This window comes from Tauraco erythrolophus, chromosome 12, assembly GCF_009769465.1.
Source record: "Tauraco erythrolophus isolate bTauEry1 chromosome 12, bTauEry1.pri, whole genome shotgun sequence".
In the NCBI taxonomy this organism is placed as follows: domain Eukaryota; kingdom Metazoa; phylum Chordata; class Aves; order Musophagiformes; family Musophagidae; genus Tauraco; species Tauraco erythrolophus.
In genome coordinates, this window is record NC_141476.1 from 8,553,382 (window position 1) to 8,580,542 (window position 27,161).

At 46.8% G+C, this 27,161-nt stretch overlaps 1 protein-coding gene across 14 annotated transcripts in view; it reads left to right on the plus strand.

Annotated features, from left to right (window-relative positions):
* Positions 1-27,161, plus strand: part of CADPS (calcium dependent secretion activator) — a 220,084-nt gene that overhangs the window by 52,898 nt on the left and 140,025 nt on the right. The gene's annotated exons all lie outside the window — the stretch shown is intronic.

The following is a 27,161-nucleotide window of genomic DNA, read 5'->3' on the forward strand; positions in this document are numbered from 1 at the left end:
GGTGTTGCACAGAATAGTTGTGGAGATGATGGTGGTGTTAAGCACAACCTCTGACTAGAATGTTTTTAATAATACACAGAGGCTTAAGTTTTTTGCATAGCACACGCTGTGTGGCTGGGTGTTTCTGCTCCGCTGGAGCCAGTGTGGGCACTGGGTATCGCCAGCTCCAGCAGCGAGCTTCTCTGCCGAGTGAGAGGGACAAGGGTGTTTGAATCTGGGGTTTCTGGTCCAGAAACCATCAACAATGCTTGGGTTTAGCTCTGCTGCTTTGTAATCAGCCTGCAACTACAGAAGAGTCATAGAGGAGCTATTTCCTGTAAGTGTTGGGCAGTTCCAAACTTGAACCTTTGCTGCAATCGACATTTCCTTGGGCACGAGCCCTGCATTTCTCACTGACCTTCATGACAGGTGAATCACAGCAGCATCTCTGAAAATCAGGCTGTGATGTTCTCCTCATTTTGTTCTTCCCCAGCTGCAGGGCAGTGATTTACTTTTCTATCTCAAGCTGTGTTTGAAAGCCATTTTTAGCTACAGTGAGAAAAGAAGTAGCTGGTACAGTGCTGTTCAGTTAATCCAGCGGCAGGAGCTGATGTCCAGACCCAATCTATGATGAGCTGCACGCTCCATCCTCCTGCTTCAGAGGAAGTGTTGGACTCCTGGGCTGTCCCTGCAGGACTGTTGGAATTCACAGGCTTCACAGTCAGACTTCCTCTTCTTTCCTGGGCCTGAAGTGTCCCATATGATGTGGAATTCCTGTTAAATGTGCAAAATACCTGTGCTAAGCTTCTGATTTCATCTGATTCCCTTAGATTTTAGATTTGAAAACAAATAGTTAATATATGCGTGTCAAACCTGCAGAGTAATACATATTAATACATATTTCAGAATCTATTCCTGCCCATCCAGGTAGAAGGTAAAACATCAGAGAAGCGTGTGTGTAGGGGTGGACTACAACACAGACCAAGTCCCATCGCTCTCTGGTGACTATTTCACCCAAAGGGACAAAAGCCGCTAACCATTGCAATTAGAATTGTGTCATAAGTTTGGGGGGGCTGTGATTTTTAGCTGGGAAACATTTCAACCCAAATCTTGCCAACCAGAGCTGGCTTAAAACTGGAAGTCACTGTTTTGACGTTTATTTCTGCAGCTGAATTAGGACATTGTGTCCAAAGGCTGACATTTCTCACAAAGCAGAAAGTTTTCCTGCCAAAAAAATTGGTTTCAGAAGTGTTAACAGAAAAGATATTTAGGATTTCTGTCCTGGATCAAATGTATGATTTTTTTTTTTAGCTCAAAATTTTTAGTATTAGAGATGATTTGCTGAGGTGGTGTCTTGCCTTCTACCCCTCTCTCATCTCTGCAGTTCAGGTGATTTTTCCCAAACGTCATTTCTTGACTCACTGGGGTGCGTTGGGGCCATTAGAGATGCTGCGGTGGTGCTTGGAAGATGCAGCTCAGGTTAGGGCAGAAACAAGAAAGGACAGAAACTCCTGTGAGGCACTTGAACAGCTCAGATAGTGAGATGAAGGTTAAGGCGACCTCAGAATTAATATTTGGTTTGTGTGTATCCTCCCCAAACCAAATATTTCATTTAGTTTGTTGTGATGAAAGTTTCCCAGCCATGCCTTGCAATGAGAATTGAGCCCAGTGTGCAGCATGGAGTTACCTGTCTGTGCACGTCTCTGTGCCCTTTCAATTTAGAGTTACAGGGGTTTAGTATCAGATCGCTCCTTTCTGCTTCCTGTTCATCATTTGTGAAGAACACTGGACCAGATTGCCCAGTGAAGTTGTGGATGCTCCATCCCTGACATTGTTCAAGGCCAGGTTGGATGAGGCTTTGAGCAACCTGATCTAGTGGAAGGTGTCCGTGCCCATGGCAGGGGGGTTGGAACTAGATGATCTTTAAGGTTCCTTCCAACCCAAACCATTTGATGACTCTATGAACATACAGAAATTCCTTTTTATTCTAGCTTCATCTTGAAGCTTATCGTCTGTGAAATGGCCATGTGCAGTTCTGGGCCATTTAAGCACTAACGCTGGCTATAAGCACCCCTCCAAAAGGGCAGGAGGTTTGCTTCAGCCCCAGAGCCCCTGCAAACAGACCATTTCGGAGGGTGGTGAGTGGGAGGCTGCTGGGAAGGACCAATGAGCCTCCATGGGCTCCTCTCTCCAGGGCTGGATACCTGGATGCTGTGGACAACCAGCAGCTTCAGCCAGCATCGCTGTCCCACTTGCAAATCCCCGGAGCATCAGCCAGACCCCTTGGCTTTTTTTTTTTTCCCCACTCTTTCACTCCTTCAAAACACCTCTCAGTGTTTTGAGTCACTGCTTATTTCCACACTGCACGCGTTATCCCCTCGCCTTAAAACAAAGCCACCGCCAATAAAAATGGGTTAAGGTGGCTTTCAGATGATCAAAAGCCTCAAAATCCATAAAGCATCATACTCTGTTTTCAGTAATTCGGTATTTATTTCCATGGAAACGGAAATGGCAGCCTGGAGCCTTCTGCAGGGTTATAATTACTCCGGTAGCAGGCGGCGGCAGCCGCAGCGTGCCTGTCGGGGCTCGAGCTTCTCCCAAAGACGGCACCGATTTAGCGCCCGATGAGAAACTGAAAAAGGAAGAAGTGTTGGGAAGTGAATGAAATTTTCCCCTTCGTAATAATGTGACGTACGTACACGTGGTCCTTTGAGGAGGAGGGGAAATCGGCCACCTTTGTCAGCTCGGGGTGTGATATTTTGAAGAATGATATTGGCATGGGAGGATGGAGAAACCGAGAGGTTCAGGGCCGTGTCAGGGATGGGAGAGTGTGATGTCTGGCTCCACTGGACCCTCGGCTGCCAGACACTTCGCCTGGGAGAGGTTTGCTGATGGAAGGCACCCAGGAGGTACAGAGCGGTCCCCTGATTGTCCCCGTTGGTCCCATGCGATGCAGAAACAGTGACCCTACAGGTGATACATCATTTAGTGTCTTTATAATTAGGAGATGATGGAGATGGGACATCTGTCTGCTCCAGCATCCTACACTGGTGGTCTCCTGCATCCAACAGAGAGCTGAAGGGAAGACCTCGGCCGATTGGAGGGGGACATAGTGGTGAGCAGGATGGCCCTGCCAGCCCAGCAGTGTGCCACACTGCTGCTGCCTTTTGGGGAGGAAAACACAGCGATCGCTCTCTGCCAGGGCGGGACCCGTTCCGCTGAGCTGTTGGAACCACGTGTCTGCTTTGCACAGACATGTATGGACCTACGTGTGCATCCATTAGCTGTAGGATCAGCTTATGTTCTGTGCTGTTATGGACTTAGCAGTCTTGGCCCCTGTAATTAAATTTAAAGCAAATTAGCTCTTCTGTTAAACAAAATAAATCTGATGTAGCCTAATGCTCTATTCTCTAGCTATGGCTGATCAATCGCTCCTGCAAAGAGCAGGCAAACGCTGCCGAGCAGATGGTCTCGGCTGAGGCATGGTCAATTAAACTAATTAAAGATGCTTTCATTTAATCAGAGGGTGTTTTAACCCTGTTAGCTGCCAGTTAGGGATGTATGTTTTCGTGCACTAGGAACTTTGAGTTCTGGCCCTACTATGGATATCTTCTGGTTTTACAGTCCCTTCACAGAAAGCAGGCTAGAGCGTGCATCTGAAGAGCAGATGTTTAGCAGAGAAATTATAGTGTCATACAACAATAGTGAAGACTTGCAGAGGAAGAGTCAGTCATTTTCTTCTAACACTAACCAGAGATGTTTATTAGGCTGAAGAAATCTTCTGCACTGAATCCTTCCCACGCAACCTCCTGCCCACCTTCCCTCTGGATTTAGAGGTGTAGATGCCTCTCCGCAGCCTAGCCAAATGTCACTTGTTCCACCAAAACAAGCGGTGGCTTGTTATGGCCTGTTATTTGAGGGACAGAAAATGGTGTCAGCATCCAGACAGGTTCTGGAGTGAAGGAGCAGCCTCTTATTTCTGCTCTCTGCTGCCATGCAAAACGTTTTGGCTGCTGAGATCCCCTCCGCCATGGGATTCTAGAGATGGATTTAATTCCTGATTTGCTGCAGAAGTCCATGAGGACTCCTCTGAGCCAAAGCCCTCTTATAGTTTGCTTAATAGAGCACTCAGTTGTTCATTGTCACAACCGGGCACCCCTTGCGATCTGCTGAGCTGCTCCCTCACCGTACGGGGTGACACCACTTGCCAGCGAGTGAGTGTGACCATGAGAGCTCATTAGTCTAGTGGAAAAGCATGAAAAATTATCTCAAGAAGCAGCAGTAGAGAAGACTAATGCATCCAGACCATTGATAATCCCTTGCTGGGCAGCACTGAGGGGCTGCAGTGAGCTGGGACCAACCGTCCTCTGCATTTCCAGGAGCTTGTACAAATTACATGAGAAACAGTTGTGCTTTATTCAGAGGCCACGTGGGCAACTTCATGCATCAGACCAGATCTATCCTGTTCCAGCAATATTGATCCCTGAAGGTACATTAGGGCTAAAGTCAGGATGATTTTCAAGATGTTCATCCTTTGTGAAATGGTTTTTATTTGTCTATTTAGCCAGGGGTTTTTGTGGTGCAGTGTCAGCTGATCACTCTTCCGTCTGTGTGGACTGATTAATTTCCGCAGTTTAAGGTTTAAATTACCATCAAGATATCTCTTCAGTTTTATTTTTGTTTCAATTGGCCCATACTGAATACTGAATACTTTTCATCATCTGTGTTTATGCTGCAAAGGAATGCATAAAAAATAACCATGGTTACCTTATAAAATATCAATAACGACATTTTCAATCTACCTTAACCCCTCTATTTAGGGACTGCTAATTCTCTTCTTTCACTGAAAATCTAGTTGCTGACATGACTTTCCTGCTTCTTAGCCAGATTTATTTTATTTTTTTTTCCCAGCAGATCAGGAGCCTCGTTTTGAATTGAAGTTTATTAATGCAACTCCATTTCCTTACCACCACCTTGCATTTTGGAAAGAATAAGTTAAGCAATGAATTCCTGGCTCTAGGTAGGAGCAATTGGGGAAAAGTATGAAGGATTGAAGTAGCTGATGATGTGCTGATCTGCTAATGCTGCCATTGGCAGACTAGCAGAGGTCTGTGGAAAGGGAAACACTTTGGCCCTGAGATTATTACCTGGGAGAGCTGTTCTGGGTCTACTGCCTCTGCAAGTGCCTGGCTACTTCCACTTCTCAGCTTTATTATAGGAATAGATCAGTGCAGAGAGGAGGGTCAGGAAGATGGACCGTTTCTGGCACAGCTGTGGGAGGGAGATGCTGAAGCAGTGGGGAAGGTGTTGCAGGAGCTACAGAAATAGGAAAAGTTCTTGAACATCATTAAATGTGACAACGTTTGGGAATTATAGCTTGAAACCATTTCAGTGGAGAGGAGATTTAGGATGGCACAAAATAGAAAACTCGGAAGTGTTCCCTTTGTATTGGCAGAGAGGAGACTACTGATGAGAAAGGAGGGAGCAAGCAAAGAAGTTGCTGAATTCAGGGAAAACCCTTTGCGCTGAAAAACCCAGCGATCTCATGGGGCATAATGCCACTGCGCAGGGTGGCCCAGCCTCAAAACACCTGGTGGGTTTGCCCAAGGAGAAGCCAAGCCAAACGTTGTGCATCACAAGGGGGTGGTAGCCAAAGATGATACATAAAATCAGATGTTTACTGCTGATCTCCCCCCAAAAAATCCTAAAATGTAACTGAGATGGATTGTAGGGCAGATTCTGAGTTGGGCTTCCACGTGGTCTGGTTCCTGGAGGTGGGATTCGACTCTCAAAATGCTGTGTTTATTTCGAGAAATCTCTCTTGCATCCCTAACTTTGAATTCAGTGCAAGCCACCATACGTAAAAAACAGTTCCTCAGCATGTCCTGGGTTTTATTAGGAAAGGAAAATGTCACTCCTCCTCTTTGTCTTTCTCTCAACTGGAGATGGTGAGCAGAAGATGTGACAAAGAAATGACCCCACTGGCCCCCTTCGGAGAAAGTAATCTTGTTTTTTCTCTGAGCAGCATTTGTTCCTGCAGTACATGTTCCTGTCAATCAGCCCAAGAGGCCCTGGGAGACAGAAGGGGTGTTATCCAGACCTCTTTAAGCAAGGAACTGCTAGCTGCAAAAGAACCCATATGTGATACTTATCTTAAGGAAGGCTGGAATACTTAAGACATAACTGGTGCATGACCCTGCACTAAGTTACTGCCTCTCTTTCCCTTCCTTTTAACTGGAAATATAATGCAGCTGATAGAATTTAATTTTGCATATAGGTCTTTAAATCTGATTTGAATTCACCTGAAAACCTGAATGCTTTGCAGCACTTCAACCCTCACCCATGTATTTTATCACTGAAATCCTGTGGCTTTCCTGGGGAACTTTCGATGCCTATCTCATGAGCAAAATGGGATGATATCGTTGTAGTTGCTCATAGCAGAGGTCACACATGGTTATGCTGGAGGCTTGTGCCAGAGCTCCAGGGTCTTTGTTTCAACCAGCAATGTCTTGTCGGAGAACCTGGACAAGTTTTCACTGAGCTGTGCTAACCTAACGTTACACACTACTCTTTCAGTTTTCTTTTTATCATCTTAAATAGAAAGATCATTCTTGCAACATACGTCATCCACTAAGCAAGTATTTTGAAGGTTCTGTATTAATATTTTACTGAATTTTCTCTAATCTTATTTCTGAAAGACATGGTTTCTCCATGGCTGCTTCTATCCCTTTGCAATCCATATTATGTTGAGCATCCCAGAAAGAAGAATTCTTTTTAAAAAAAGATGTGTTATTCACCAGTCCTTTTCTCCACTCCCTACACTTCATTCTTCAGGCTACCAGTGTTCCCGTGTTACTTGACAAGCGCTTCATGCCACAGCTTGGGATGTGATAGACAGTGTCATTTTAATTCAGAAGAAACTTTGGGAGTCAGATGGATCAGGTCATAGAAAGTACTGCATGAATATAAAATACAGCTGAGTTAATCTTCCAGTTTGCCTCTAAAAAATACCAAAATAAAAAGAGAATAGGTATATTTCTTAAGAGAAATGAGTTGCCAAGCATTTTCTTCAAAAAGGATATCAAAGTAGGTGCATATTTGTTCCCACTGAGCTGACTATAAATTGAGAAATAATCAACAAACTAGATGTTGTGCATCTCAAAGGCTCAGTGTCAATATCCCAAACTACAGTGAATGCAACTTATGTGAGCTGTTCCTTACCTCTGTTTCAGTGTTGAGTCTTCATATTCAATATACTGTGGTTTTTCTGGAACATCTGATTTCTACTCATGTTTTGTGAGAAAGTAGAGTGCAAGTTCAATAGGGAATTGGAAGCAAACCACCTTCAAATACAGCCTCTCATGTATTTAAAAGGCAGCTGTAATGGCTTAAAGTCATATAGAAACCGTGCTGGCCTCCATCGCACAGACTTTGCTGTATAACGCAGGACAGCAGTGATGTTTCCTAGCAGGAATGATCTGTGCATGTGTTTTTCATGTGTTGTAGCCTTTGGTTCAGTTCTTTTGTCTCTGAAGGAAGATGGGGAGGTGATGGCACAATATTCGTCATTCAGTGTGAAGTCTTTGAAGAAACATCATTGCAACGAAAGAGGCAAAATTATTGCATCCTCCTGTTTAACAAAGAGTATGATGGTGTAACAGCCATTCCCTCATTCCCTCTGAAGAGTATTTTGAGATTAAAGACAATATTAAGCTGAAGTTTCCATGTAATACAGGAAGACTTAGGGCGAGGGAGAGAGGCGTAAACCTCTCGAGCAGCTCGCTTTATGTCAGGATTCAGGGGCATGTGTGTCTTGCTGTAGATGCTGTGAAGTTGGAGACTGTAGATGTTAGAAATTGACAGCTATGGCCAGGAAGTGAGCAGAGTTTCCCAGTGAGCCCCAAGTGCTGGTGAGCACAGCATGGGTGGGAGATTGGAGTCTGAACCCTGTGATGACCCTGTGTCACCAGGCTTCTGGACTATGACCAGGTTCCTGCAGCTGGCGGGCTCCTGGGCACTGGCAGAGCTGAAGTGCCTGCTCGTGTCTTCCTGCTTGAGCCTTGAGCCTTCCTTGGAGCATGCAGGAGGGGGCAGCTCAAATTATAGACATTTCCCACAACAAAGGAGAACAAAGTGCAGACACATAATTTTGCTGTCCTCTTCTGAGCGTGCTGCCAGGTGAGTGAGGTTTGCAGTGAAAAAAGGTGCTGGGGAGGAAGCAATCACAGGGACAGACAGTGGCCTACAGAGAAGCACCCACAGACTTTGCCCAATGCCCTGCTGAGTTTTGGTTAAACGTACCTACTCATTCTCGTGGGTGCTGGGACATGCCCTGTGCTCATTTCTGCATCTTGAGCATCTACCACCTGTGTTTAAAGTTGTACTGGGAACAGCAGCAATCTTGCAGGTCTCCAGCCATCATTAGTCCACGGGAAGAGAAAATTGGGCAAGACCTATACTGAGGATGTTTTGCTCCAGGTATCAACATAAAAAGGTAAAACGTGGGACACGAAAAGCAAAATACGAAGTCACCAACAAGGCTGGGAAATCTTGGCAGGCAACACAGATTGCCGGTAGCATGCTGGAGGGAGGCATCGAGTGTAAGGCTTTACTCCTTGGCTGTTCTTTAGCAGATTGAGCAACAGTGAAGAGTTTTCTTGTTCCCACGTTGAGGATCATGAGCCATCAGCTTTCGTGGAGGGTTTTGCTAAATGTAACTGGCTTCTTTTGTGACCTAGCTAAGTCCAGAGACAACAGCAAGAGAGTCTTTTGGGTGGTTTGAATTATAAAATTCTAATAGTAGAGTAATTAAATAGTCTTTTATTTGTTCTCAACAGCAGTCATTTATCCTGCTGATATTTCTGCCAGTTTGCTGGCAAGCTCGTGTTGTGCAACATTGGTGAAATGAGCTGCAGGCATGTGTTCAGCTGCCGTTACCAGGAGTCTTGCGTGCCCGCGTGCAGAGCTGAGACCAGGACTGATAAAATAGCTGCAAAACAGAGTTGCAGTTTCATGCAGAATTTATTGAAACAGTAATTTTATTAAATCAGGTGAGATATGTTATCTTTGAGAATATAATTTGCCAAACACATTTGATTTTGTTTTAAAATCACATTAAAATCCAGTGCACTTTGTTTCCAATGCAGGGTGTAAAATCAACAACAGTTCCTCATCACTTTTTCCGCTGTCTCCCTGTGGCTTGGAGTCTCTTTCCCTGCCTTCCCTCCCTGTGCATATACAAATTCTCAAAAATGTAAAGTATCAAGCAACCATTTTCAGTCAGTCACCTTCTAACTCGGTTCTTCATTCACCTTTCTACTTGTGAATTCTCTCTTCCCTTGGCCTTCTTCTCCCTAACAGTGGATTTTTGTCTGGGAACAGTTGTGCTCAGATGGTTAAGAAGCAACGGAGGGTAAATTAGCTGAAGGAGCTGTGACTGTCACTGTCAAAATGATGCCAAAATGACTTTGTGGAGGAGAATGACTGTCAGGTCAGAGGAGAGCAGTGTGCTTTGGATCTGCTTGGGAGGAACAGAGTTAGAGAGGATAATACAGGTTAGGTTAATAGAAGGGCAATGCACTCTGAATACTGGTTTATATGCTGTCGAAGATCCATAATAGAAGTTACGGTCGCCACTCTTGAGTATGCAGCAGCAGTACTTGGGAAAGGGTCTGTTTCAAACTCTACGTGAACATCTGTGGTATCCGCGATGGAGGACCGCGTGGTTTCTTCGAGGTCGGTACAACAGCTTTGTTCTGGGAAGTCCCCACTGACTATGTGGTCCTTAGCAAAGTGAGAGGAGAAAACTGGCCACCGGTTTTGGTAATGGTTTGGCTAATTGATGTGCTGCTGTTCTCCCCAGGTGGCACCTGCTGCTCCCCCAACACTGCCTGGTTGGTGGCTGGAGGTGACTCTGCCCCTTTCCTGTGCATCACTTTTGCCAGCTGTGTAACTCCTGATCTTCTTTATTACCACTTAACATAGGCAATTGTTCAGGGTCATTGCTTGGTCAATCTATTCTGCTTTTATGTATGGTGATTGCAAAACAGCTGAGGATGTCTGGCAACCAGTAGAAGTTTTCTTTCTGTGGATGAAAATAGCCAAAAACACATTCACGGAGATAATTGGGATCATTAAACTTTCTTATCGTAATGCCAGTTGCAGTTTGGTCCATTGTATGGCTAAAAACATACGCAGCATCAATGAACAACAACAAAAATCTATTTCTGTCCCAAATATATCAGCAGAAACATGGATGTTGTAATGTCAGAGGATGGGCCTGATCTGAGCGTCATTAGTGATCTTGGGCAGACCTGTCAGAAGACAAAACTTCTGTGTAGAGGCTGCTGAGGAGGGGGGTGTCAGACTGCTGGTGAGGGATGCTGGTGAGCAGAGGGAAAGAAAAATGGGTCAAATAAAGTCCTGCTGGAAAAGGAGTAAATGCCCATTGATAGTGTTAAATCAGATGGAACTGGAAATCAGCAGGGACAAACTCTGGATGTCAATTAGCCCATGCCAACACGATCCCTGAAGAAGGGAAGAGCGGTCTTGGTGCTGCAACTGACACCAAATATCAGCAAGGGCTGGGCTCAGGAAAATTTACCAAGCAAAACAGTTCAGCATGGAACGGGAACATTGCCTTTCAAATATCCATCAGCTGTCTTCAGACTGTAAGGATTCCTGCCTTAAGATGGAGCAAAAACTATCCCTCTGCTCTGACAGAGCTTTAGCAACTGCCCTCGGGTGTCCTGGTGTGAAAACCCCCGACTGCCTCTCCAGGGGATGACATGGGAGCCGGATGAACTGAAGACGGGGCCATCCTGCTTTGCCACAGCGGTTAGCCCACTCTGTTTTTCAGCATCTGAAACAACTGTTCTACCTCTGCTTTTCTCAGGATGTAAGCCTGTAACCTCCAGGATAACTTCTAGCAAAATTTAGAGGAAGATCAACTCGGTTTTTTTATCCTTCCTCCTCTCTCCCTTTTTTTTTTTCCTTCTTTTTTCTGCTTCAAAAGAGACTCTGGAGAGGACTTACAGGCAAAGCAAGCAAGAAGGAAGTACAAGCTGTCAGAAATAATGTCAAAGCAAGAGTCAGACTTGTAGTAAGTTAACAAGATGCCAGGGAAGGTGGTGACCAAGTTGTGAAGGGTTTTCAAAGTTCTTGTGTATGATCGATGCCTTGGGGGCATCAGCTGAGGCATCTCAGGGCGTTGGTGCAAGCAAGGAGTATGGGATCCAGCCACAGCCTCACTGGGCATGCTGAGATCTTCAGCCACGGTGCCAAGCCTTCGGCATGGGTGAAGGTTTGGCTCTTGCAGGAAAGCATGAAAGAAGATCCAGGCTTTGAACTCTGTGTGCATGGAACCATGAGGAAGGCAGGGCTGAAGATGAAATGAAGACTGAAGGATGGAACAACCCAGTGAAAGGGTATGTATCTCCAAAGATAGTGAAGAAGGGATGGGGATGAGGAGGTTGTTCTGGAGTCTGGTGAGTGTAAGTTAGGTACAAACCACCCTTGTGGGATGCTGAACAGGCTGGAGAGGATTTGACTTTCAGAGCAGCCTCTGAAAAGACTGAGAGGACAATTGTGCTTGAATGAGTCTGAACTCATGGGCAATGATATGGCTACAGTGGCTACTCTGGTCTTGGCTAGATAAGCAGAGGAACCTCAGGTAACATTGGGGGATACTGTTATAAGCAGTATATAAGGCAGCAGAAAGACCTCTACTATATCCAGATCTAGGATCAGAGCTATAAAAATGTGTGGAAAGATCTTGGGAGTCATGTGGAAGGATAAGGAAGGACTATGTTTGACTTACCTGGGGAAACAGTCCAAGTAATTTGATCTGTTTGCAGATGTGTAGGAGAGATCTGTAACCATGCATGTACAAGCGCAATAAAATTGTGGGATCAAAGCGGACGCTGTTGGCTGCGCTTCTGATAGTCAGGGCTGGAAGAACTGGGCAAAGGTTGTGACAGCCTTTCTCTCTAGTTTAGTACAGAACTAAAATAGTTCAGTTATTTAACTGAGCTTTGTCTAGGCTGATCATTTCATTTTAGTCCGCAGCAAAGTTGTGGTGGGCTCTGAAAAGAAGCTCTGCAGGCGGGCGGATCGGAGCTGTTCTCTGGTCACCCGCAGCCAAAAAGCCTTTGGTACGGAAACACCCAGGTTAGGAAGTGGGGCTGGGATGCATGGAGCACTTGGCATTGTGGTGCAGATGAGGTGATGGTGGATGACGGGACAGTGCTTTGCTGGATGAAGTTTGTTACAAATTCCCATCTGCTCAGAAGCAGAAGCTGTAAGGTTTGTGCTGTGCAATAATTATCGGTTATACATTTTTAAGCATGAAATCTAGTCCAAACAGCAAATATTTTTAGCGTGTATCATTGTGCAGTCAAGAAAGCTGCCAGCAACATAAACCTGAATAACTGCGTGACAATCGGAGTGGGGACGGGAGGTGATGACCTTCATTCCAGCTCCAGCCTCCCAAACCAGCTGCTGCACGAGGCGTCCCCTGTGCTGGTTCTGGAGGGTGTCTGTGAAGAAGGCGGTTCACGTGGAGTGGTGGCAGGTTTGTGCCAGATGCCTGTTTGTCCTGCTGACGGTGGCAGCAAGGACGGCAGATGTGCTAATGCAGATGTGCTAATGCAGGTGCTTGGGTTTCAAGCGGGCATCGCCTCTGCCACCTCTGCCTCAGCGCTGGCGGTGGTTCTTGCCTGCTGGGAGAATGGGTTTAGCTGGAGAGGAGAAATAAGTAAATTTAAAGAGAAGGATTTTCTGCTTTGCCCATTTTCCCCTCCCCACGCTTAGGTACTCATCCCCTCTTCACGTGCTCGTGCAGACAGCATCTCGCAGAGCCAGCTGCTTTTTTGCCCACTCTGTTCATTTAACCTGCAATGGAAAGTGCACATCTGGCACAGCTGGGAGGTGTTCCGCCGGGTGTGAAAATGGCTTCAGGGAAGACAGGAGAGGATTGCTGGTTTTCTCCCAGTGGAATACGGAAAAGGCAATCTCACATCTCTCAGTTTCCAGCAGACACATCCCGCGGAGCAAGCCTGCACGCGGTTTGTAACGTAGGCAGGTTTGAGATGAATGAAGCATTTTTCAGATTTCCAAGGAACTGATTGAGTTGTTTCAGCAATGTTTTACCCTCCACTCTAAACCCCCTCCCAAAAAGAAAGAGAGGATTAATTTGAGATGGATCTAAGCGTTTTAGAAACAGAGCAACTTAGGTTTTTTTAGATTGCAGAAAATGTTGTAAGGAAAGCTGTCTGAAAAGGAATGCTTTTTGAGGGGGTGAGATCTGTGGTGGATTTTGCTCAGCCTGTAAGCCAAATGATTCCATTATTCTCCCAGTTTTCATGCAAGGTCACAGCGTGATCCTCAGTTGATTCCCTTGTGTCTGTGAAGCAGCATGGGCAGGTCTTGGAGCGTTTCCCAGCTGTGCCAGTTCCTAGCAAGAGCTCACTTGCTCTCCTCCACCTTCCTTAACAGCTCACAGCATTTGGGCTGTTAGTCCCTTCAGAAGCTGCTTTTTCTTGTTGTTTTCCCCATAACTCCAGTTGGAGGAAGAGAGAGATGCAGAGGGAGCTGCTCTTCTGCACAGGTGTGCAGCCCAGGCAGCAATCTGACCCGATGGGCTGTTGCACACACACATTATTTTTTCCAGTTCCCTGAGCACTGGTTTCCTCCCTTTGATTTCCATAGATCTGCTTTAACATACTACTCGATTATTAAAAGAAACGGAGGGGAAGAATTTCAGTTGTAGGTTCCATATGTGTATGTTCCTGTGGTTTTATAGCCAGTAGCATCTGATGCTGCCTTCATTTTAAGTAACAAGGTAGTTCTAGCAGTGCAGTTTTGACCTGGTTACAGAGCAGAATGCAAAAAAAGCTGAATCCCATGAGAATGCTTCAAGCATGGCTTTTCTTTTTAATCTCTTCATTGGTGTTTTTTCTTAATTTCTAAAAAGAACCGTAGCTGCTGTCTGAGATGGGCAGATACCAATGCTGTGGACCTGCAGTCACGGTTGCACCCTGGCTCATAGCTGGATTCCACCTGCATATTCTGCACTCTCTTGCATGTCCTTTCTGCATATGAAGTGTATTGCCCTTGGTGGAACCTTAAAGGGAAGACTGAAGGTAGACTACAGATGAAATGAGATCAGAGAGCAGGTTATCACCTTATTTTTGCAATGCACTGCCATTCAGAAAGCACCGAGAGACCTCAACAATAGCAGAGATAATAATGCCATACTCTGAGTGCCCAATATATCTTCCCTAACTCCATAAGCAAAAGCCTGCTGCCCTGTTAACAATTTCAAAGGAAAGAGGTCATGCCTTGCTGAATGTAGTTCGAAATAAACCGCATTTCCTCAGAGAAAGCGGGAGATGAGAGTGCTCCTTACAGTGGAGCTGTCTGGAAGAGTCACCGTGCAGCTACTGTGAGGCCTGACCCACCACCCAGCCCATGTCCCATCCTTAAATCAATCATCTTTTGTTCATGAACCTCTGCTGCGGAGGACTGTGCCATGTCTCCCAGCATCTCAGCCTTGTCCTTGCTTGCCCGCCCTGGGGTAGGCTGCCCCTCCATGGGTGGTGGGTGCTTCTCTCTCTTCTCCAGCCAGGTTGCGTCCTGGCACGTGCCAAAACTGAGATAGTCCAGCCTGGGTTGGGATGAAGGTGTTGGGCAACCTAATGTTTTATATGGGCTTCAAATGTGAGGAATAAACAGTAAAACAGTGTGGAAAAACATCTCTCCACCCTATGGGGATGGAAGGGCTTTACCTGGAGGCTGCATCTGTACCAAGCTCTAGGGAAGGATAATTAAGAGGCAGCAGGTGAAGCTTGGAGAGGGGGACTGGAGAAAAGTTATCTATGCTGTCATGACCACAGTGCTGGACATTCAGGGCAGCACCAGGCTCTTTCCTCCTTGGTGACCCCCATATGTTGAGGTCCATGTCACACACAGTGTCTGCAAAGAGCCTCAGAGCGAGCTGCTGGGGGTTGCAGACAGTGGTTTAAAATACTCAACAGTGAGCTGCCTCCATCCCCCATCTCATGGTGATGGCTCTCGGGGCCCAGGAGTGCAGGGGGCTTGTGCAGCCATGGGCGGTGGTGGACAGACAGACACCCTGTCCCTCTGCTCCTACCAGAGCAGGTAAACAGCTCTCCTGCACCCGCCAGGACAGCAGAGCAGCTCAAAAGCTCCATATAATAATATTCCACGTGGAAAAGGATGTTAATGACAGGGAACGTGATTGACTGCCTTTTTCTGTTGCGGCTGTGTTATCTCTATTTAAATCAGCTCACATTAACTGCAGTTATATTTAACGCTGTCTGTCTACGCGGCTGAATTTTTAGATTGTTAATTTTCAATTGCAAATCGCTTAATTATGTCTGACTTTTTATAAATATTTGTAACGCGAGTTAATATTTTTCTATTATGCACGATACACATTCTGGAAAAAACTAATTGTTCTCACTGCTGTGCACTGGGTCTGGCGGGAGCCTCCGAAGCCTTGGTGCTCTCTTATCTAAAGGCCGTTGCCTTTTACAACTGATGCGTCAGAAATTGAGGTCTGCAGCCAGCGCTGTCTGTGTGTTATGGTCGGGAAAGCCATTAGGATTCATTTGACTCCCCGCCAAGAAGAAAAGAAAACGTTTACTGTCCGCAGCGTGATAAGATGGCAAAGACTCGACACTCATGACACTGCATGTAGGTATTATTGCTGCGCTCCTGGAGCCCGCTCTGCCCACCAGATGCAGAGGGTGGTGACTCTTAGCCGAGGAGGAATTTTGAACTGTACCGTTTTCAGGGACTTTGAACCCCTAAGACCATGAAAACCTGTCGCTGTTACAGGGCAATGGTTGCAGCCCCACCCTCCCCTGCCCAGGCAGGGTTGCGTGCTGGCCGTGCCCCACAGATATGGGTGTTTTTCATGGTGAGTCTCCTGCAGGGTTTATGTAGTGAAGGGTAAAAGGCTGAACATCTCAGCTTTGCATCTCCCGGGCTCTCAGCCGCGGCTCCTGTGTTCATGGATGCGCTGAGCGAGGGTCCCGGGGCAGGGATGCGAAGGAGTGCCTCTCCGGCAGCTCTGACGGCCAGTCCCCAGCCACATCCACCACGAGACTGTTCTGCAGAGCTGCCTGGGAGCCTTGTATCATGCACAAATTCATTGGTGCTTGAAAAAATCTGTGAGGTGCCAGCCTATGGCAGCAGCCTCCAGCCAGGACGGCAGCCTCTGGCACAAAAGAGGGGAAGCGCAAAGCACAATCGTGGACCTTGGTGGGTCATTGCTGTCGGGGTGTATCTCCCCAGGGAGCAGTGCCCTGTCCTTCAGGGTGCACCCGCAGCCCCTGTGCTGCCGCAGGCTGAATGACAGCAGCAGGTCTGGCCAGAGCCGATGGGCATCGGCACAGCTCGCCCAGCTGATAGGAGGGGTGTTGGGGGTCAGCCGGGGATGCACCGAGCCCACATTCATGGTGGGATGGTGCGATGCCCAGTTGTGTCCCAGCTTCATAGCTGCCACGATTTGAGCTGGTTAGAATAAAGCTAGCGTAGCCCTAGCACGTAGCAGCCATGCTGTCTTGTGCTCCCCAGGCTGCCGTGCAAAGGGAGGTGGCGTGTCCTGCTGTGTTGCAGGAGCTGCTGCTTCCAGGCGGAAGCATCTTCTTCTGTAGTCGTTACAGTATCTGTACAGATAAATTATTTATCTCACATTTCATATGGACACATAACAGCGTTCTCTGTATTGCATAGATGGCTTGCTAGGCTGGCCATCCTCACCAGTAAGGTAACGAGGACGGCGTACCCCATGGGAGGACTTGCCCCATCTGCTAAGATCTCTCCCGTGCGATACCTTGTCCTGAACTCCTCCTCTTCTCACCTCACGGACTAGCTGCTTTTAAAAGTGTCACATATTTGCTCCCTGTGTGTGTTTGTTGAGAGCTATGCCTCTTGCTGCTTTCCTGTGTCTGCTTGAATTCTTCTCACATCCTTGATCTTAATGCAGGTGCCAGAGCATCTCATAACAGTATTGTGCGGGGTTGAATCCCACACGACAGCCTGTGACTCTGCACTGTCCTTCTCACAGGTGCCGTACATCCATTTTGTGCCACTGGTTCTTCAAGGGCAGAATAGGTCCTGTTGGAGGGGATCAGGCGGTAAAAGAGGTGGTGGATGTTCCCAGTTAGTGGAACTAGGATTCCAATCCGTATTCCTTGCAGGGTTTTTTCATGTTGTTGAATGCTGATTATTTTTAAGAGGTGAATTTTCTGAAAGGTGATGATAAATTAGATAGGATTGGTGTGGCTGAGGGTATTACTTCTGTTTAAAACCAGGAAATTTCCCCCAAGGTGAATTTCTCTAAAGCCTTTTAATGACTGAGAGCACAACTGTCAGAGCACTGTTCTAAGAAAGGTGAGGAACTGACCTTTTAATTAGCATAATGTACTAATTTAGCATAGTAATAATGATTAATTATTAATCATTAATAATTGTTGTTGTTGTGTATTGACGAAAGGGACTTACAGATGTGATGTTTGTGCTCTGAATTGATACCCTTTAGTGGAGTGTTAGGTGCAACTCAGAGGGACTTGAAATAGTCCAGTCTGCCATGGAGGGCAGTTCCTTTTCAGTTCCCAATAACTATAGGAAGGGAATCTAATAGTGACCTATACAGAGATTTCGGGAGAAGCGTGGTCCTGGTCATGAGTGGGACTTCAGCTCCCTTAGGATGCCGATCACTGAGAACACGTAGAGACCTCTTCACACGCTGAGGATTTGCTGCCTAGAGGCTTCAGTCTCTGAACTGCTTTCTCCCTGACCTCATGAGAAAGTTTGCTGCATCAAAGCAGTGTGAAACGCATCAGCCCTTTCAGGAGAATGGTCTCTTTAGGTCTCTGGCTGTGATAAATCTACACTTGACAAATGCCAGAATGAACTGTAACGGGCAGCGCTGCAGTCTTTGCTATCTTAGCCCTTGAAAAAGTGGGAGCTGTAGCCTTCCCTCTACATTCCCTCCTTTCCTTTTTTGCTGATACCCGATTGTTTGGCATAAAAGGGTATCAAAGCCTTGCTCTTCATGGCCAAAGTCTCTGTTTTGCCAGTTCTTCGCTCAGAGCTTCTGCAGAAAGGTACCTATCACCATACTACTGGAAGAAGCAGTGTTGCGGTTCAGACTCCAAGGTTTGCACCGACATGCCATGAGTATTTATTTTGGAGAGCAACTCTCCAGTTTCAAGCTACACCTCTGTGGCAGGCAAGTTTCTTTCTGAATATGGTTTTTCTTTTAATTTTGTGTTAGCTATTTTTAATGAATAAAAGTGATCATCATTCACATGATGATCTGCAGCTTCTGTTATCTAGGCATTCACCTGTGTCATCATCCCTACCGAACATGGTGCTGATTGCAGCAGAGGAACTTGTGTCTCTGTTCTACCACCTGGTCTCAGCCCCTGAAGGATACCTGATTTTGTGTCAACAGCAGGGCCAGCTAGGGACTTTTACATTGATGGCTCAGGCTGGATCTTCGAGCTGTCATCAGAGCTGGGAACGAAGCTTGCCTGGCCAGGGAGCCAGCTACACAAAGACCACTGCGGGAGGGCTGCATGGTGGGGCCAGGGAACCCAACACCTCCGGTTCAAAAGGACTTCTCCCTGCAGGAGTGGTGCTCCTCACAGGACACCCTCTCATCCCCAAAACCCACCTTTGCCACGCATCAGCAAGTGGAGGTTTTGACTTGAAATGTGTAAATACACCGTGACTCTGCGAAGTCATCAGAAGCTGCTGCATTGTGATTGTAGAAGGCTTTGAGATACTACAGCCATGGAGGTTGTTTGGAAATCCATCAATATGGTAATGAATGAGCAAGAAGAATCTGAGTTCACTGCTTGAATCGACAGGAACTGAGACCCCAGCCCTGAGCACGTTTCAGCACAGAGGGGGAAACTTTTAAAGACGGTGGGCACTTCTGTGCAAAAGCCATGCCCCGGCCCTGCCCATTGCATAGACACCATTGGAGATGCTCCCATGTCTTGTTCCATCACCTTTAATCCTGCTGAGTGTTAAGGTATTGCAGCTTTGCTGGACCAGGTCCTCATGCAAGTTGCTTTAGCTCCAAAGGCCAAAGCCCATTTTGAATTACTTGACAAATGTATCTAGCATTAAGCTTTTAATGAAAAGATGAAGATTTGAGGATATGTAGATCTTTCTTCCATGATGATTGGGATGAGTTAATTGCAGCTAGTTCTAGCTGTAAAAATTACTCAGAACCGTACAGTAGTTCATTGTTATGTGTAGGAAATTCAAGTGATTCTCTTCTTGTTACCCGATGTGAAATTCAGTATATGATAAGCTGTGAGGAAACACAAGCAAGCTTCTTGTGATCTACCTCGGGCTGCATCAACCACCCAGAGCTCTAGTTTCTTTCGTGGTGCCGTAGCTCAGCGTATGCTGCCCGCATGCTTTCAAGCACCCTTATGCAATGCTGTAAGAAGAGGGTATTAAGGCATGATCAGAGGTCAGAGCCTCTGCACAGCTTAGTTTTTAAGCCCTTTCAGTGCCATACACCTCACATGGATGATCTTGCAGAGGGATTTGCAGGGTTCAGAAGTTCTCTGGCCACAGATGGAAAGGACGTGCCTTCCGAGTGGAAGCGCTCCGCCATCCCTTTTCTTAACAGCTTGCACAACATTTGCAAAAAGCAGGCAGCGCTTTTTCTTCCCCTCTCCGTTTTGCTGAATCTGTTTTTTTTTTTTTGTTTCCTTTGATTTATCATTACGCATAAACCTGGAGGTATCTTCTTGCTGGAAAGCTGCATGCTGGATGTGCTTGTCTCAGCTTTCCTCAGCCCCGCGGCGCAGCCTTGCAAAGCTATGAAGGGGTACGGCGGTAGACAGGTCCATAACAGGGACGGCGCAGGGGTTTGTCGGCTTTTCCTAGGTGGGATCCGTGCCCAGCACCCACCTGCCCATGCCACACCACCCGCTCGTGCTGGGTGATTCCACAGAGCTCCACGGATGAGCAGCGGGTACCCGCAGGTGCTGCTGCTGGCAGCTAGGAGGGCGTGAGAAACCTCTGCCCGCACACAGCACCAGTGCTCCTCTGAAATATGTTGGAAATCTACTCAGCTCGTGGGATAAACAGCTATCCAAAAGGCAGCGTTTAGACTGGAGTTAATTGGAGGGTGGATCTCTTGACCTCTCCTGATGCAGCAGGTGCAGTCCCAGCATCTGCCTGCGGACGTGATGGGCGAGAGCCTGCGCAGCCCGGGCAGCTGGGAAAATACAGAGATTTATTGCAGCATTATCCGATTCAGCACTCAGGCGAGGAGGGACCGCTGTGCATCCCGGGGAATATTTTCACCAACAAGTCTAGCACAACCCTGAAGCTTGAGAACCATGAAATAAGATCCCTCTTAGAGAGGGAGGTGTCAGTCCTCACTGAATTATCCAAGTCCTGTCTGCTCTTTTAAATCACCCTCCCCAAGACTCTCCGACTGCTCTCTCATGGCAGCAGTGGTTCATTAGGTAACCCAGGAGCTTGCCAGGATAATGGGAGCGGGCACCCATCCGCAGCAAACAACCGACAATGTGCAGCCACAGTTGGAAGTGATTGAATTCCTGCAGCAGGGATGATTTTACCTACACAGGAGCAGAATGATGTGTGGCTCTTCTCCAGGAGATGGGATTTGCCAACTTTTGGGGTGCTGAAGCCCCGGGGCTATGTGAGGAGCCAGGGCTAATGGGAGGGTAAAAGAAAATTTTGGTGAAGTAGTACGTGCAAATTGTAATTCCTTGAATTCAGAGGAATTTTATGTTGTGCTATAAATATTCTGAATGACTCTGAGCCTTAAAGGCTGATTTGAGGGAGTCTGGCCAAAGGAAAGGTGGCCTTGAGCATCCCAGTCATGCAGTGGCACCGAGAGAGTGGTCCTCCTGGAACGCGTGGGGATACTACGGTGTTGAAACCCAGCAAGCTGGTGGAGAGGATGCATCCTGCTTTTTCCCTCTGGCTCTTCCAAAATCCTCTCTTGAACTGCATGGGCGACAATTGCTGAATCGATGGTTGGGCTGTGCTAACGCTGACGGTTTTGCTGACATGGGGAGGTGTGTAATGCGCGAAAGCTGTCCTTGCTTCCTCTTCCTCACTCTCATTTCAGCTCTCGAGGCAGCCGGTGGCCCATGGGTTGCAATTTGCTGCTGAGAGGTTTAGCATGTTGCCCAGGGCATTAGTGACTTACCCTACTATGGCACCTTAGCATCGTTCGCATTCCCAATTTAAAAGGGAGATCAGTATCCTGCCTGTGGTTGAAGGAGGGAGCGTTCAGATCCTCCTCCACTTTCTGCTTCAGAGATGTGGGCAGGGGTTGGGCCTGGAACTGCCTCCCTCGCTCTGCCCTTCTCCGCTTGTAGGGAAAAACATTTACCTTCGGTGGGAAAGGATGCTACAGAGCAATCTGTGATGGTGGCACGGAGGGTGTCAGAGGAAGCTGTGTGCGGTTCACTGTGCCACTCTGTTCTGTCTCATGTCACTTTATCTCCTAGAACAGTGGTTTTCTGATAAGAAACCGAGGGCTTCCATGCAGTGAGTCACTTTGGGGGCTACGTGTTGTTTTCAGCTGGAGCTTGATGCTACAAGTTGTGAGTACACCTGGACTGACAGATTATTAATTGATGGGTGTTTATGAATTTTTCAGTATTTTCTTTCATTGTGCATCACAAAGCGAAACCACCTTTTATGAGACAAAGATCTCTCCTAAAGCCCTACATCAAAGCTGCAAAATTGTCACCCGTGTTGTGATCTTGTTCAGCCTTCACACGCAGCATGTTTGCTTTGAAATACTTAATCAGCCATTTGCTGAGCTACAGAGCTCCCAGCATGTCGAAAGATGAGCACCTTGGAACTTTCTCTTTGAGGCTTTTGGCACCTCTAACTGTACATGACACAGGTATTTGACTGCGTTAATTATTCTGAGGACTTAAGCCAGGCTTAGGAAGGACATGAGTAGGTCACAGCTTTTGTCCTTGTCCTCCATCCAGGGAAAATAATTCATGAAGTGGCATTTTCAGACCTGCCAGCTGCATGGTGGTGTGCTGGACACAGAGATGGAGAACATTAATGAGTGCTCCCAGCCAGTCGACTGTGCAGGAGGGATTGTCCATCCCCGGGTGCTGCTGCTGCGGAAAACCGGCACAGGCAGTGGCTGCGGATTTCATGGAGACCTGAATGCTTTCATTTCCAGCAGGTGAACAGCCGAGTTAGTTTCCATTTCCAGTGCAGCACAAAGCAGGTTGCTGCAGCTCAGCGTTCACATTGCTAGAGCATTTAAAACGTGGTTTTCTGGAACTCCCCAGGAGTGCAGCACAGGAGAACGACTGGATTCACCACCACGTCGTAACCTTTCTCAAAGGGACAGGAGATACTTTCAGACAGGCCCCAGTTACACTTCAGAAATGGGGATGTCATGACACTTGTTGCCCTTGCTGAGAAGTAGGGATCAGCACTGGCACTGACTGGCAGCGGAGATTAAACTGTTAAATGGTCCCAATGGTTTCTGGCTGGGGCTGATGACAATTATACCGACAATGCTTGTCGTGTCCACGGCACGTGGCGTAAATGCCAGGCTGATCGTTGAAGGTTGTATCTGTCATTATATGTTGCATCCTGTCATTACAAATCCTCGTAGCTTACAACAAAGTTATTTCATTATAAACCCTCGTAGCTTACAACAATGTTATTTCCAACAGTGCTGAGCTCAGTGCATGAGTATAAATCTTGTGTTATATTTAACTCGCCTGTGTCTGTCAGGAGTGTGCCCTGTCAATATGTGTTTGGTGGCACAACTGGACTCACTCTTCTCTTATTGACCAGCTGGGTGCTGTGTATGGTGTCACTTGTGCCCCCGACGTTGTCCCCAGGCTGGGCGGGCTGGCCCCGGCTGCTCCCGCTGTGGCTGACGGCACGAGGGCCATACCCTGTTCGGTCCCTGGGCGGGCGAGTTGTTTTGAGGTGTTAAACTGAGCAGAACGGCTTTGGGCATCACGAAGAAGGAAAGAGGAGGGCAGCCTGTGCCGCCCCAGCGTTGCGTTTGGAGCCAGGGCTGCCGTCGTCATGGTTTGGCTTTAAGCTATGATAAACTGAAGCTGGAGCTTTAAATATACAATACTTTGACTCCAGACACACAGGAATTCAATGTCTGTCTTAACACTGTTTAATGTCCTTGAACTTTGCCTCCGGCGTTTCCCGGGGTGAGCGGAGGTGAGCCTGGGCTCCTGGCTCTAAAAACCACAAGGCTCAGGTCTGGCGATACACAGGAGGTGTCAGACACACCAAGCAAATCGTTTAGGCCTGGATTTATGTGTCTTATTGCAGATCTTATGACTTAATTTGTTTGGTTCGTTTGCCTCTGCCTTTCAAAGGTGTGGAGAGATTATCGTCCATCCCTCTGGGATAACGTGAGGAAAAGTCTCGCAGTGAATTTGTTTCAGGGACATGAAAGCAAAGGGATTCTTCTGTGTATGAGTGGATGGTTTTTACTGGCGATTAAACCTTCAAAATCACATGATGAACATTTTAAATTACTCTTTCATTTATTAGTGCGCATTAAGAATTATTCCTTATTAGCGGTTTATATGTAAAAAACCCCTGTGTTCTGCAAGATCTTTTTCTTGCAGTTGAATGGTCACCAGCGGTTAAAGCAGACACATGCCCTGCAGTGCCTTTGGCGACGGGCTGGCTGCGATACTGGACAATTTTGAGTTCCACTCAGCATCTGATCTACATAATTTTATTTTATTTTTGTTCTTTTACTTTAGAAACTGTTGTACCAACGTAGGTAATCTCTGCAGGGTAAGCAGAGAAAACTAATGTCGTATGCAGGTAGACGTATGAAAACATTTAATTTGCCAGCAGGCAGTTGGGTAATGATCAGTTGAGAATTGCAAATTATGCACGTCATGTATTTGTAGCATGCTGCTGAAAAAAGCCCAGTGCATATGACAAATCATATGTATACTAAAATTTATAATACTTTTCACATTTAATTGACTGGGGCAACCTTATGATTTATGTCTTTGCTTTATTCATAGCACACCCATAACGTAGTCATAATGCAGAACGAAACTAATTCAATTTCTCTTTGCCTTTGTAAATCATTTATATATTTGACTGTCAAGTATTTGAATATAAAGTGGGCGTGCATACAGCAGAAAATAAATAGCTGATTGTATTAGTTAAGAAATTGAGTTTTAATGATATTATGGTCTGTGTTGCCTTACTTGGATGTTTGGTCTTGCATAGATGGATGTTTGGTTTTGCATAGACCCTTGCCTTAGTTCACAAGCAAAGTATGTTTTGTGGGCACCAGCATTACACTTTTAATGGCCCTATATAGTGTTATGACTGTGTAAAACATACTTGGCTCGCTTTGACGGCAGCAGGAGCCCGGCCCGGGCTCAGGAGCAGTAAGTGGCTGAGCTGCTGGGCTACTGCTCTCAGTTACAAGAGGCCTGCTTGAACGTGCCAGGAGGACGTGCAGGGACTGCAGGCAGCGGCTGCATCATTAGTACCCTTAGGTAGATAACAAGAAGAAAAACAGATTGCCCAGAGAAGCTGTGGATGCTTCCATCCCTGGAAGTGTTCAAAGCCAGGTTGTATGAGGCTTTGAGCAACCTGATCTAGTGGATCAGGGGGATTGGAACTAGACGATCTTTAAGGTCCCTTCCAACCCAAACCGTTCTAGAATAAAATATTCTGTTGGCCATGGCAGTGATCGCTTTCCCAGAAATCAGTTTTTGCCATGGAGTTATCATGCAGACTCTTTGAAAATACAGCCTGGAAAGATTTTTGTTTGTTTGTTTCATTGAAATACCAGGTTACTGGCTTGGCATCACCAATTAACCTTGGGAAGCACAGCAGTATGTAGCCCTGAGAAGGAAGGAGTACCTTACCCACTCGACCGCAACTGAGGAGGCTGCCAAGGGTGCTTGTTACCTCCTAAGAAAAATAAGCTTCTGCAGTCAGATCTTTCCTTGACAAGGTTTTTGACACCTGTAGCATCACTGGAAAACATCCGCAAAATCAAGATAGTGCAGAAAGCATGAGGGAGTTTGCTGGCTGGTTATCATACCGCAAAACCAGCTCTCCTCCACAACAGCATCCTTGATTTCTAAATTTAGTGCCTGAGTTATTTTGGGTAGTGTGTGATTAACCTCAATTACTGTAGCTCAGATGGAATTGAAATAATGCCCCCTCTTTCAGAGTTGCAAAGAAATGGAAATCTGGGACTGTACATTTCCTACCATTAATGAAGCAGCTCTGAGAGGTGCTTGCACGTCAGTGGAGGTCAGTTGTGGGATGGATTTGTTCATGGAGAAATTAATGGGGGCAGCTGGTCCCAAAAGGTGCTGATGGTCCATGGCTACTGGTTTTGGGATCAGGAGCATAAGCAAGATGGCAGCAGGCTATGTGGTACAGCTGGTGTGAGTGAAACCTGGGTGGCCACAGCAGAGAATGTTGAAGCATCAGTGGATTTGAATCACAGTCAGGACTTATTGAATTAAATCAGGAACAGAGGCTTTCAAAAACTAATCAAAAATATACTCTCCCTCAAACTCGGCCATAATGAATGTTGGCTCTCTGGAAAATTGTTGATGGTGAAGCAGTGTGCACGTGTGCAGATCTACACGAGCGTGTGCGAAAGGGGGGAGGCGCGGGATGCGCAGGCGGGTGGCTGAGATGCTGTGGAAAGCAGCGGGTCTGGGGGAAAGCGGCATCCAGGGAACCCTGACAGACGAGCTCGTTGTTCATCAGGCTGAGAATCAAAACTTTTGTTGCCATTGTAGCTGTAACTTTCCAGACTGCACTGCACCAGCCAAGCCTTTCTTCTGTCAAGCATTTTGCCTCCAGAGGAGGATAAAACCCAGGGAGGTGGTTAGTGCAACCCCCAGCCAGCGAATGAAGCTCATTACGTGTAGCAGTCGGTGGGAGAGCTGACCCCTGATGGCTTGTGGCACTTGCATTTACTGGTAGCCAGAAGGGGTCAATATTTTGCAAACGAAGGTGTCATTTGGATGGAGGAACCAGTCCTCCTGTCTGAAGTCACATTTGCTCGAGCAGGTGAACTAAAACCATGAGGTTTTGCACCAGGTTGAGCTTGGTTTTGTGCCATGTGGGTGGAGTGGTGCCATGACCACCCCACTGTCACACGCTTCTAGCCCTGTGCCGTGGCCAAAATGACCCCCGAGGAGTCTAAAGAGTGGTCAGAGTCTGGAAAGCAGCTATAAAATTGCCACCCCATTACAGCAGCTGTTGACTTCTTCAGGGGCTAGTTTGATTTTACACTTTTTTTGTTGTTCTGTAGTTTATGTCCGTGTGTTCCCACTAAAAATAACAGATCTGCCCTTAGTCCTTCTAATGGGAAACTGCTCGCAGCAGACACCATGTCCCTTCCATGTGTGCTGTAATTGTTTGCTTAGCTGGCAGAAACAACATTTTACCCTCAGAAGACATTTCAGGGGCCAGGGAGACGCTGAACGCTGAACCACAGAGTTGTGGGGGGAAAAAAGAAAAAAAGATTTCTGCTGAAGGCTGCAGGAAAACTGATTGTATGAATTGGGTAGTGGCACAGGGGTGTAGCAGTATGAGGGAAAAGGGACAGAAACTAAGCAAATGCTATTGCTGTGCATTTCTGCTGAGTCTCTTCTGGCTTCTTCTGTCTTTTTCTAGGTGGCAAGCAGGGGTAGGAGAGTGTTTGGCTTGTCATGTGTCCTGCCCCAGCACAGTGGGCTGAGGCTTCCCAAGCACCAGCAAAGTGATAGCGTGTGGAGGGCACCTCACTTTTCAGGGGTTCAGATAGTCACCATCAAGGCTTGCTGCCAAACTGACTTACAGGGCAAAGTGGGTGTAAGACCTTGGGTTGAGGATGCTCAGCCCCAGGAGGCACCTGGGCGGGCATCAAAACAGGGTCTGCGCTGTCCCCTGGTTGTGTCTGTCTTGGGATGGTGAACATTGTGTGCATCCTTTATGTGGCTCTGTCCCAAACTGGGGCCCATCACTGCTCCTTCTATGCTATACGTAATGGGTAACGTAATGCAGATAGTCAGCCTGAAGAACTGAATTGCTTGTAGAGGTGCTGCATTGTTTAATTTTTCACCTTAATTTGCCTTTTGATTTTATAC